The 12,318-nt window shown below is 45.0% G+C and overlaps 1 protein-coding gene across 4 annotated transcripts in view; it reads right to left on the bottom strand.

Annotated features, from left to right (window-relative positions):
• RFX8 (regulatory factor X8) overlaps positions 1-12,318 on the bottom strand; it is a 50,266-nt gene that overhangs the window by 22,472 nt on the left and 15,476 nt on the right. The window contains exon 4 of one of the 4 annotated variants that reach the window (XM_069494727.1): positions 1,311-1,374. The exons of the other annotated variants lie outside the window; for them this stretch is intronic. The gene's annotated coding sequence lies outside the window, so the exon portion shown is untranslated. The remainder of the gene's footprint in view (positions 1-1,310; positions 1,375-12,318) is intronic. 4 annotated transcript variants of the gene reach the window in all.

The raw sequence follows: 12,318 nt of genomic DNA, 5'->3' as shown, positions 1-12,318 counted from the left end.
CGAGGATGCAGACTGCCTTTGCTGGCTTTGAAGATGGGGCATGGGACTAGAAGCCAGGGAATGTGGGTGGCCTCTGAAAGCTGGAAAAGACACGGAATAGATGCTCCCCTAGAGTCTCCAGAAGGAACACAGTCCAGGCGACACCTTGACCTTGGCCTGGTGAGAACCATGTCAGACTATGACCTCTAGAACTGTGAGATAGTAAGTCTGAGTTGTTTCAAGACACTAAATTTGTGCTAATTTGTTACCACAGCAATGAGAAACACAACAGGCCACCTCTTCCCTGAAGCCTTCCTAACCACTCCGGCCTGCCACAGCCCTTCCCCCGTCCCCACTCTGGAGACCCCAAACCGCCCACAGGCACTGCCCATGCAGCAGGGGACCAGCCACCCCACGTCTGTCTGAACTCTTCAGTGACAAAACTGTGTTCTACTCAAGTATGGGTGGGTGAGTGGCTTTTGTGTTTTTTTTCTGCTGTTCTTTCACACCATGTTTCTCTCTCAAGAGTGCTGGTCACAAAACAGGTTTTTAAAAGGTTGCCTGTTTAATGACACTTGTCAATAATACGGTATCTGCTATGGACAGAATGTTTGTGTCTCCCCACATTCTATGTTAAAACCCTAATTTCAATGTGGTGGTATTTGGAGGTGGGGCCTCGGGGAGGTGACTAGGTCATGAGGGTGGAGCCCTCAAGAATGGGACTAGTGCTCCCATAAAAGGCCAGAGGAGGTGAGCTCACTCTCTTTCTGCCACGTGAGACAGAACCAGAGGGCCCTCAGCAGAACCCAGCTGTGCTTGCATCTGAGACTTCCACCCTCCAGAACTGCGAGAAATAAGCGTTTGTTGTTGAAACCATTCTGTCTGCAGTAATTTGTTGCAGCAGCCTGAGCTAAGACAGTATCAAAACACCATCACATCATCTTGGCCAGCTAACGTAGCATCAACTCATGATGTTGTAGATTGGTTATTAATAGGTCTGGTGTCCTAATTCAAAGAGCTATAACTGTAATAGACATTTATAGACAAATTTATTGCCAACAGCCTATACATCCTTTTTAATTTTAATTGAAGAAATTCAGGTAAAAAGTGAACGTGTAACCAAACAATATGTTCCTTGACGACAGGGACCATGTCCGTCCCAGCACACTGGGCAGTAGATGGTGACACTCAACAATCATGGTCAAATGGCTGAATGGTCACGGGGTGCCCAGAGTAAGAACATTACACACAGAAAAATAGTTACATCTCATTAAGCAATTATCGAGTATTTCTGGGTCTATTATAATCAAACTATTTTATTCAATACTCACTGTTCCTTCTTGTTGGATAATGCTGCTATAATTAGTAGATTTTTCAAAGGCGACAACATCTCCACTATGAAAGAACAGATAACAGAGAAGTAATTTTAGTAAGACACCTGTCTCTTAGCACAAGGGTGAAGTTTCTTTTGCAGCAAGTTTGTCTGGGGTATAACATTTATTGAAAAACCCTCCTCCAAGTTTCTAGCCACATGCTTGAGGTTTTAAAAACTTCATTTCTGCAACTGGGAAAACCATGAGTTTATTTTTAAAGGTCTATTCCTTTCAGAAGCAAAGATATGATATCATTGTGGGTAGAACTCACTCCTGTGGGAAAAGAAAAATCATCATGAAAATGAAATCTTATTACTTTCTGATTTCAGCACTTTTTAAATGATCAATACAGAGATGATGACATCCTCTGAGATGATGGAAGTAGCAGAACACCTCACAGAACGAGGAAACTGGTAATTAATAGTAGAGATTTAAGTTTCATTTCACCAGGCCTCTCGCATTCGTATGTGATAATGGAGACATTTACACATAATGGAGAACAGAGTCAGCCCTACCCATGCAGTGTGGTACATCTTTCCCTTAATTATGGGCATTTGAGAAACTGGGATCCCAGGGACGCCCACCTGCACCAGGGAATGTGCATTCTCTGGATGCCGGGGGTGGTGGTGTCTCCTCCCAACCCCCACCCTGGCAGCTTTGGAGTGACGAGTAATGCTCATTATAACTGAGTAATGTTCTCAATTATTTCAAGTTCTTAAATGATACTCCCAATTTCTGCATGTGTTCAATGTAGAATATGAGTTTAATTCAACGGCAATTGAAAGGTGGGTGGCATTACCTTCCTTGTCTTTATAAGGAAAACTGCAGGGAGCTGCCTGCTTTGCAGGGGCCCATCCTCACTGGGGGAGCTGTGTTACTTTTTAGCATTTAATTGGGGGATTTTAAGTATTCAAACAATAGTGGGAAAGAAAAAATATTTCAACATCATGGAGAGATGTGGTCATCTACAAAAACGTCCCCACCTCCCCCTGGCCAAAGACAGCTTGCTTGTTCAAAGAAGTGGCCCGGCTGTCTCTTTCCAATCCTGGAATGCCCTAATTGAAGAGATGGCTCATAACATAGGTCAATGTGGAGATTTAATGAGATCATATTTATTTATTTGCTTAAATCACCTAGTTTCAGAGGCCTCATGCAAGCAAGCAAAGATCCACAAAAATATGCATGACCTAGAGGGGGAGTAGGAGGCCACAACAGAGTCGGGCCACAAGGCAGGTGAGCAGAGAATCGCCGCTGGCGACCAGCCTTTCGGCAAGGTGGAGATTCGTGGAGGTCCAAGCCCAGGGTGTCAGCACCCTGAGAATGTGGCAGAGTTGGCCGAGTGAACGCTGCAGGCACTGGCCAGGCTTTAATCTGGCAGGCCAGGCCGGGCGAGGCTAGAGAGGGAGGCTGCGGCAGACCAGCGCTCTGCCAAAGGTGGCGTCCCCACTCGGGGCCCACCACTCCAAAGGAGGTGCCAGAGGGGGAGGCCAGAGCAGGCCTTGGGGTGGCCATTTCAGATGGAAGCTCTCAGGGTGCCAGCCAGGATGGCTTTGTGTCTCTGGGCTCACTGCCCCGTGTCATTTCCTGAGTGCAGTTCTGATTCAGGCCTTTGGGATATTTATTAGGCTGTGATCAAAAGCACAGTCATTGCTCAAATATGGCTCCAAGGAAACCACATGCAACATCCAGAGCTGGCCTTTCTGGGCAGGAAGGGCTTCCAGTCCGAAGGGCGTCTTCTCCCACCTGCCCTCTGAGGCCTGTGATGCTTTAGCGGTGCCGAATCACAAAGGCAGAGAAAAAGGCCAAAGCCCACCGCACATGAGTGACCCTGGGTGAGTCAGCCCCATGAAGTCATTTGCATTCTTGGGAGTTGCCCCTCCACGGCTGCCCCACAGGGCCTGAGCCAGGCAGGGCCTGGGATGTGGGGATTTAGTAACCACTGGGGGATGGCCCGGGCAGCTGGGAGTGGAGGGAGGAGAGTGCAGACAGGGAAGACCGGGAGGAAGGGAGGCCGAGGAGCCCCACGGTGCCTTGGAATGGGCATCCTTGTCCAGCTTTGCCATCAGCTGGCAGTGTTGCTTCAGCAAGTTGTGTGAGCTCTGGGGGGCCTCAATTTTCCACCCCTGTAAAGGGAAGGGATGGGCTTTGATGACCCTAAGAACTTTTTATTTATTTTTTTTTTTGAGACAGAGTCTCGCTCTGTTGCCCGGGCTAGAGTGAGTGCCGTGGCGTCAGCCTAGCTCACAGCAACCTCAAACTCCTGGGCTTAAGCGATCCTCCTGCCTCAGCCTCCCGAGTAGCTGGGACTACAGGCATGTGCCACCATGCCCGGCTAATTTTTTCTGTATATATTTTTAGTTGTCCATATAATTTCTTTCTATTTTTAGTAGAGACGGGGTCTCGCTCTTGCTCAGGCTGGTCTTGAACTCCTGACCTCGAGCGATCCACCCACCTCGGTCTCCCAGAGTGCTAGGATTACAGGCATGAGCGACCACGCCCGGCCGACCCCGAGAACTTTTCCAGCCCCCACATGAACATGTGGATTCGGGGGCCCTCCAGGACGTACGAGATGGTCAAAAGATTCCTCCTCGGCCTCACGCAGGGAGATTGGAGAGAGGCCTGGCTTCTCCTGGGCACCAGCAAACTGTCCACTTCACTCAGAACAGCGAAGACACAGCCTGGGAACCACTTATTACTTTCATTAGTTTTTATAATCAATTTGCCTGAAAAAAGAGTTGGGCATAAAGAGGACTGAGGCGATTATATGGCACACAACTGATCTTGATTTTTTAAAAAAGTTTTCCCATAGGTTTTTTCAAATGTAGTGTTAGCTTAATATGATTTTTGGCATTTGACTTCCTTTTAGTCTAACTACAATTTGCATTCACATTCTCAGGTTTTGACATCATTTGTCATTAATCCAGACTTTCATTGACATCATTTCGGCATCGTAACTTGCCCCCACAAATCACTCTAACAGCAGTGAAACGATTTGAAGCAATTACAAAGGTAAGAGGATAAGAATGTAATAAAACCTAACTCATGCACCACACTTGTTCAGAGTCGGCTATCAGAGCAAAGGTGCTCCATCTTCCAGTCATTAAGGATCTAATTGCAATTCTTCCTCAAAGCACATGAAATAATTATTTTTGTCCTGATTAGGAAAAGATAGCCTTGACATGATGAATATTTTAATATATAAAGTTCAAATGATAAATGTGTATATATTCATAAAAGGACATGCCATTATGATTACAAAAAAGTTAATATAATTTTGATTACACTAATAATATTCATCACTAAAATATACTGAGCAGTTACTTCTCGCTAAGTAGTTTACTTGTTTTAGCCCAATTCCCACAAACACCTGTCAGGAAGGTAGGTACGAATTATATTATTCTTCTCATTTTGCAGATGGGAGCAGAGAAACAATTCGCAGAGCTAGAGACCCAGCTTTGACTTCAGAGTAGAATGTTACCTGTTCTACTATTCTTTCAAGATACACATGTGTGTAATAAAAAATAATGTGCACAAGAAGCATAAAGTAAGACATCCATCTTTTGAAACTTACAATGGACAGGAACAACCTTATTTTAAAAACTGGCTTGCTGAGTGTTGTGGCTTCATCATTTTCTGCATTGGGGCTATTGCTGTTATACTGCTTAACTGCATCCTGACCCATTCAATTTTATGAGCAACTTTATTGCAAAATGACCTAGGGGAAGACCCTTGGAAGTGTTGAAAGTGTAAGTTGTTCACATTTGCCTTCTTGAGGCAAAACTCAGCCACTGGGGGGCCAAGCTTTGCTGGCAGACAGCAAACCACACGTTGCATTGCAGCAGGCGTCTCTCTGCTGGATGTGGGCAGGTGAGGGATGCGTTCAACAAATGATATAGTTCCCGACGTCAGGGGTCCTAGGAGTGGTACCTGCTTTTAAAACCTTTCCAAAGCAAGGAAGGGTATCATCTAGGGTGTAATTCTCCACCGGTATGTTTTTTAAGCTGCTAGACAACAACCAGGTAAGAGACATTTTTTAACAAGTTCTAACCAGCCTTGAAAACCATAGGGTGGACAGGGCCAAAAGCAGGTTGCAACTTGGACACCTTATTAGTACCTGAGAGCGAGGTGCTCTGGGGCTTGTCTGGGGTCTGTGGGGGCCTCTGGCCCCAGGAAGGCTCAGTTCCTACTCCCAGGCCTCCTGGGGCGGTGGCTGCACACACGGAAGGAAAAGGGCTCCTTCCTGGGGCTGGAGAGATTCTCTTAGGAACTGCTGGTGTCTGACACCGGGCTGTGGTGCCCACGCCCACCAGGCTGGCAGCCTGGGAACTCGCTTTCCTCAGCAGTGGGGCAGCCTGCAAGTAGAACCCTTTGCCTCTTCTGCTCTGTCGGCACAACCAGCCAGCTGTGGACCCGCCAGGCAGCCCCTGAGCTCATGAGCTGGCAAAAGAACAAAGGAATGGAAGAACAAAGGCACGGGATGTGGACGGCAGGGTTTTAGAAGATTTTTAAAGGCCTTTAATAAGCTAAGATGGAAAAGCTGAGAGAGAGAGAGAGAGAGTTGCAGGGCAAGGGTTCGTGTTCATATATCCTCAAGGAAGCATGAGCCTCTGTACAGTTGATTTCAGAATTTACATGAGATAGAATGGGGACTTGCCATTGGGAAAATGACAAAAAAGTTATCCCTGAAACTTGTTAACCGAGGATTCTGCCTAAGAAGTAGAGCATCCAAGCGAGCTAGGCAGAGCTGTTTCTCGAGGTGCGGTACCATGCACACATGCACGCACACGTATTCTCCGCTCCCCCCAGACAATAATAAAGTATTTTATGCATTGGCCTCAATTCTTCCGTGAATTTCTAGGTCAGCAGTTATACCCGGCCCCAGTCTGAATCGGGTTGCCAGCTAAACAGGATTGGAACCTGGGGAGGCCCTTCCCTGTAAAGTTATGCCGCCCCTGAGAGGGCAGCAGGGAGGGAGAATGTGCCGGGCTTTATGAGGAAGCCTTTTTCTATGGCACGCACGGCGCATTTATGGTCACTTCCATTAAACAAAAAAGCCTCAAGCTGTTCATTTGTTTCAAAAATCAAACCTTGGTCTCTCCTTGGTTCGGGGCGGATGCTGCCTCAGCAGTTTTCGGAGAGACCCACTTGCAGCCCCCACCAGGCCCCGTGAAAACGGTGTCCTTGGTCCTGCGGGCGCCCCCCCCCCCCACCTGCTGCTCCAGCGCCGCTTCAGGAGCCCAGTTAAGTGGACCCTCAGTGCCCTGGTCCCCACTGGGTTCGAGACCCCCTGCTGCTTCTGCTCGGGGTCAGGTGGGGGTGGCATGGATGGCTTCAGGGACCAGGGCATCAGAATCCCTAAACTGATCGGGCTTACAAGGGGCGATATGGAAACACAGGGAGAAGATGGGGCTTATCTTGAGACTAGATTTATTGTAATTAGGTTACATGTTTTTTTAGAGTGCCTGGCGTTGCTGAGAGAAGTCAAGTCCCTCAAAGCTACCCTTTTGCTACCAACCCTGGTTGAAATCTCTTTATGATGATGTTTATTGGCGTTTCCATTTCTTTCCTTAATACAAGGTCCAGAAAGAAAAAAAAAACAAAAAATGTCTTAGCAGCCTGGCACAGCTCGGTGACTCAGAGGGTTGCTTTTGGAGGCTTGTACGGTCCACTCTAAGACGGTCCTAGCAAGGCACACTCTTTTCAGCCACCCCCACCAAAATCAAATTCCTATTCCTCCCGCAGACAAATATCAGTAGAAGATTTTTTGTAAATTGGTCCTGGGTGGCAGCACACGTAGAGAAATGCCTGCTTCACCAGGGCAGGCAACTTTGGGGAACGACTAAGAGGCTCACCTGTAGGTTTGCTGGGGGGGCTCCGCTTTGGGTTTTAAACACAAGAGAGATCGTGCTCTTAAAAGCCATTTGTGAGAATGCGCCCGGGGCAGACACAGCTGCTCACCGTTGGCGCTGATGACTTCCAGGTGCACCTCGCCTGCCTCCTCCGCTGGCGACTGGCCTCCCTGCGCTAAGGGGCCCTGCTGTTGGAGACCAACGATGCTTGCGTCTCCAGAGGAAAAGCAACTGTGCTGTCACGTCAACTTTCGTGAGGATGACAATGCCAGAAGAGTGCTTTGAAAGGAAGAATGGCACTCCCAACTGTGAGAAGAAGGCATGGGTGTGAGTGGAAAAAAACATTTGAGACCTTGGACCACCCTGGGGCGTGGGCAGGGGGGTACTTCATGGGACCCACCATGACAGCTCTTTCTTGATTATAGGATTCTGCTTGATTTATTACTTTTAACTGAAATTTTTATGGAAGTAAATTGTAGATTTACATGCAGTTGTAAGAATAATTCGGAGAGATCCCTTTTACACTCTGCCCATTCTCCCCCAATGGTAATATTTTGCAAAAACAATAGTATAATATCATGAGCTGGATATTGACACTGTCACAATCCATCCATCTTACTCAAATTTCCCAAGTTTTACTTAAACTCGTTATTGTGTGTGTGTGTGTGTGTGTGTGTGTATTTAGTTCTATACAATTTCATCACCCGTGCAGGTTCAGGTATGCACCACCCCAGACAAGCTATTGAATGGCTCCATCGCCACAAAGATCCCTGGAGCTGCCCTTTCATAACCACACCCATCTCTTGCTCCTCCCATCCCCAGGTCCCTAATCTCTGCCAAGCACTAATCCATCTTCCATTTAAAAAAATGTTGTCCTTTCAAAATGTTTTATAAATGGACTCATATGGTATATAACCTTTGGAGACTGGAGTTTTTTCACTCAGCAAAATTCATCCACATTGTTGTGTGTGTCAACAGTCTGTCCCTCTTTATTGCTGAATAGCATTCCATGGTAGGGATGGACCACAGAGTGACTACACGGTCACCTGCTGAAGGACATCTGGGCTGATTCCGGTTTTTGGCTATTGCGATTGAAGTTGCCACAAGCATTCATATGCAGGTTTTTGTGTGGACATAAATTTTCATATCTCTGGAATAAATGCCCAAGAGTGCAATTGCTGGTTTGGATGGTGATTGTGTGTTTAGTTTTATAAGAAACTACCAAACTGTTTTCCAGAGTGGCTGGACCACTTACCTTTCCACCAGCAATGTGAGTGATCTGGTTTCTCTGCATCTTTGTCAGCATTTGGTGTTGTCACTGTTTTTTATTTTAGTCAATCCGATAGGTGTGTAGTTATATCTCACCATGGTTTTAATTTGTATTTTTATAATGACTAATGATGCTGAACATCCTTTCATGTGCTTATTTGCCGTCTGTATGTTCTCTTCAGTGAGATGTGTATGCCTTTTGCCTATTTTCTAATTGGGTTGTTTGATTTTTTTTACTGTTGAGTTTTGAGCATTCTTTCTATATTCTAGATACTAGTCCTTTGTTGGCTATGTGGTTTGCAAATATTTTCTTCCAGTCTGTAGCTTGCCTTTCTATCTTCTTAACAGAGGCTTTCCAAGAGCAGAAGTTTTGATTTTAATGAGGTCCAACTTAACTAGTGTTTCCTTTTACGGATCATGCTTCTGGTGTCAAGTCTAAGAACTTTTTGCCTAGGTCCCAATGATTTCAGCCTATTTTTAAAAATTTTAATATTGTTATGTTTCAAATGTAAGTCTATGATCTATGTTGAGTTAATTTTCATATAAGTCATAAAGTTCAGGTTGAAGTTCATTCTTTTTGCATGTGTTTGTCCAATTGTCCTAGCACCGTTTGTTGAAAAGCCACCCTCCATCCATTGAATTAATTTTGTACCTTTGTCAAAAATCAGTTGAGCATATTTTAGCTCTATTTCTGTATTCTCCACTCTGTTCATGTGTCTATGCCTCCATCAATACACACTGATAGCTACACAGTGAGCCTTAATATAAGGTAGAGTGTTTCTCCTCCCATTTTGTTCTTTTTTGTCAAGATTGTTTGAGTTATTTGCTTTTCCATATAACTTTTAGAATAAGCTTGTCTAAGTCTACAAAAAGTCTTGCTGTGATTTTTTTTCACAACCTCATTGAGAGATAATGCATATACCATACAATTTACCCATTTAAAGAGTACAATTCAATGTTTTCTCAGTATATTCACAGGGTTATGCAACCGTGCAGAAAAGAGATAACACTGCAGTCCTGAGACAGTTATCCCCAGAAAGCCCTCCTGCCAAGTTTGGTCCTTGTCTGGGGTCTGGGAACTTGGCTCTCAGAGTGTTCCCAGTCGACAGCTAACTGATAAGAGTGGCTCACTGCGCCTAAACTGTTTGCACAAACAATACGGTTTATGCTGAACACCTGCTTTCCTTTTGGGAGTCTATAATTTTGGCATGTGTTAGGCAGAGGGTGGCTATGTGACCTGCTCCTGATAAAAACTTCGGGTGCTCTAATGGGCTCCCCTGGGCAGAAACCTCGCACGCATGTTGCCGCATTTTCATTGCTGGGGAAGGAGTGCACTTTGTGTGACCCCTCATACGAGGGAGAGAACACAAGAAAAGTCTCACATGAGTCCCACCAGACTCTGCCTCTTTTTCCCTTATGATTCTGGGTACCTTTACTGTGTCACTGTCGTAAATCTTAGGCGTGAGTACAATTATACGCTGAGTACCACGAGTCCTTCTATTGGATCTCTGAGAGTGGAGGTGGTCTTGGAGAACCCCAGTGCAGGGGTGGCAGTGGTGAGATTTGCTAGAATAACCTCAACTCACTGAAGCAGGGCTACAGCATTATTTAGGAAAAAGAGAGAGCAGATTAATCCCCAATGTGGCAGTATTGAAAGGTGGGGCCTTTAAGAGGTGATTAGGTCATGAGGGCCCTGCCCTTAAGAATAGATTAATCCATGCATGGATTAATGGATTAATGGGTTAATGGATTAAAGAGTGATCATGGGAGAGAAACTGGAGGTTTTATAAGAATAAGAGACCTGAGCTAGCATGCCTGGCCCCTTTCCACGTGACTGATGCCTTGTGTTGCCTTGGGACTCTGCAGAGTCCCAACAGCAAGCAGACCCTCACCAGATGTGGCCCCTTGACTTTTCAGCCTTTCTCAACTATAAGAAATAAATTCCTTTCATTTATAAATTACCTAGTTTCAGATATTCTGTTATAAGCAACAGAAAACAGACTAAGACAGTCCCTTTTTGCCCCTAGTAGTTTCCTTTGCTCTGAAGTCTGCTTTATTAGATATGAACATAGCCACTCCTGCTTTCTGTGGATCAGTGTTTGCATGTTACATCTTTTCCATCCTTTTACTTTCAACCTGCCCATGCTGATGAATTTGAAGTGAGTTTCTAGCCAACAGTATATACTCGTCATTTTTTTCTTTTTTTATATCTACTCTGCCAATCTTATTTTCTGATTGGTGTATGTAATTTATATTTAAGGTAATTATTGGTATGTAAGCACTTAAGCCTGCCATTTTATCACTTGTTTTCTATTTGTTTCTTTTGGTTCTAATTCCTCTGTTTCTCTTTTCTTGCCTTTTTCAGAGTTACTTTAAACGCCTTTTAGGATTTCATCTTGATTTAATTACAGTGTTTTTGAGTATCTCTCTTTGTATCATTCTTGTAGCGGCTGCATGAGTATTACAATACACAGAAGTGACTTATCACAGTCTGTTATCAGTGTTTTACCACTTTGAGGTGTGGAAATATCTTTTCCCTTTAGGCCTCTTTATCTTCCCCACTTTCAAATATCATTGTCTTGAGTATCAGACAAAGGCATAATTTTTGTTCTAGTCTTCAAATATGATTCATAAAACTCATGAGGCAAAGGACAGTTGCGGAGTCTACTCCATCTTGGATGTTAATCCACCATGTTGACTTCTGATTAACCTCTGTCCTGGGAATGCCTCTAAGATTTCTACTTTATTTACTGTTACCATAAATCCTGCCCTAAGGTCAAAGCGACCTTGATTATATATAAATCCTGCCCTTCGGCAGATTCACGTAGCATTCTTGCCTTTCACTGAAGAGTCAATTTTAATCGTCCTACACGTTCCTTCCCTATGGTATATAAGCCCTGGGTCTGGGGGGTCATGTCATGGGGACCCACAGTCTTGTCTTGCTGCTACCTGAGATACGGCTCCTATGCATAAGTCTCTATTAAATATTTCCTTATGAGAAAATGGATTTGTCAGCCTCCTTCTTTGGTCTTTCAGTTTTTTCAGACTTTGGGGGTAGGTTTGCATAGACCAGCTCACCACGGAACAACAGGGTATTGTATTTGCCTAGATTTCTTCTCTTCCCATTGCTTTCTCTTTCTGGATGCTCCAAGATTCCTTCTGTTACCATTTTCTTTCTCTTTGGAAAACTTCCTTTAGCTGATCTCTACGAGTGAGTCAGCTAGTGGCAAATTCTTTTAGTTTTCCTTTGTCTGAGATGTGTTTATAGCTCCTTCCTTCCTGGATGATAATCTTGCTGGATATAGAATTCGTGGTTGACAGTTCTTTCCTCTCAGCCCTTGAAACTTGTTGTGCCACTTCCTTCTGGCTTTCTAGGTAGATTCAATGAGAAATGTGTTGTCATTTGAATCACCGTTATAGGTAATGTGTAATGTGCCATATCTTTGGCTGATTCTAAGGTTTTTCTTTGTCATTAGTTTTTAAAAGCTTAATTTTCAGAGCCTTTGTGGTATTGTCTCAGCTTGCTTGGTTTATTTGACCCCTCTGGGGCCCCTTCTGGTCTCCACCAGTGCTGCCTGGTAGGGTGGAAGGGCTTCCCCTGCCTGGACTTCCAGATGTCTCCCTGTGGAGGAGGCAGTCCTACTGACACCCCCCAGCTGCCCCTGGGTGGGGGAGGAGAGTTGGGCTGTGGGACAAAGAGCCTTCCTGAACCAAGAGACTTCCTGTAGCTGGGTCTCTCTTAACAGATCAACTCACACCATTCAGTATCTCTTGGTGGGAAAGGGGTGTCTCAGAGCCAGGAAGGAAGGAGAGTGTTTTCCCTGGCTGTTTATTTTTGGTGAGTTCCC

Source organism: Eulemur rufifrons, chromosome 19, assembly GCF_041146395.1.
Source record: "Eulemur rufifrons isolate Redbay chromosome 19, OSU_ERuf_1, whole genome shotgun sequence".
NCBI lineage: Eukaryota > Metazoa > Chordata > Mammalia > Primates > Lemuridae > Eulemur > Eulemur rufifrons.
Note: the sequence above shows the minus strand (reverse complement) of the source record. Positions and strands in the feature narration are given on the sequence as shown.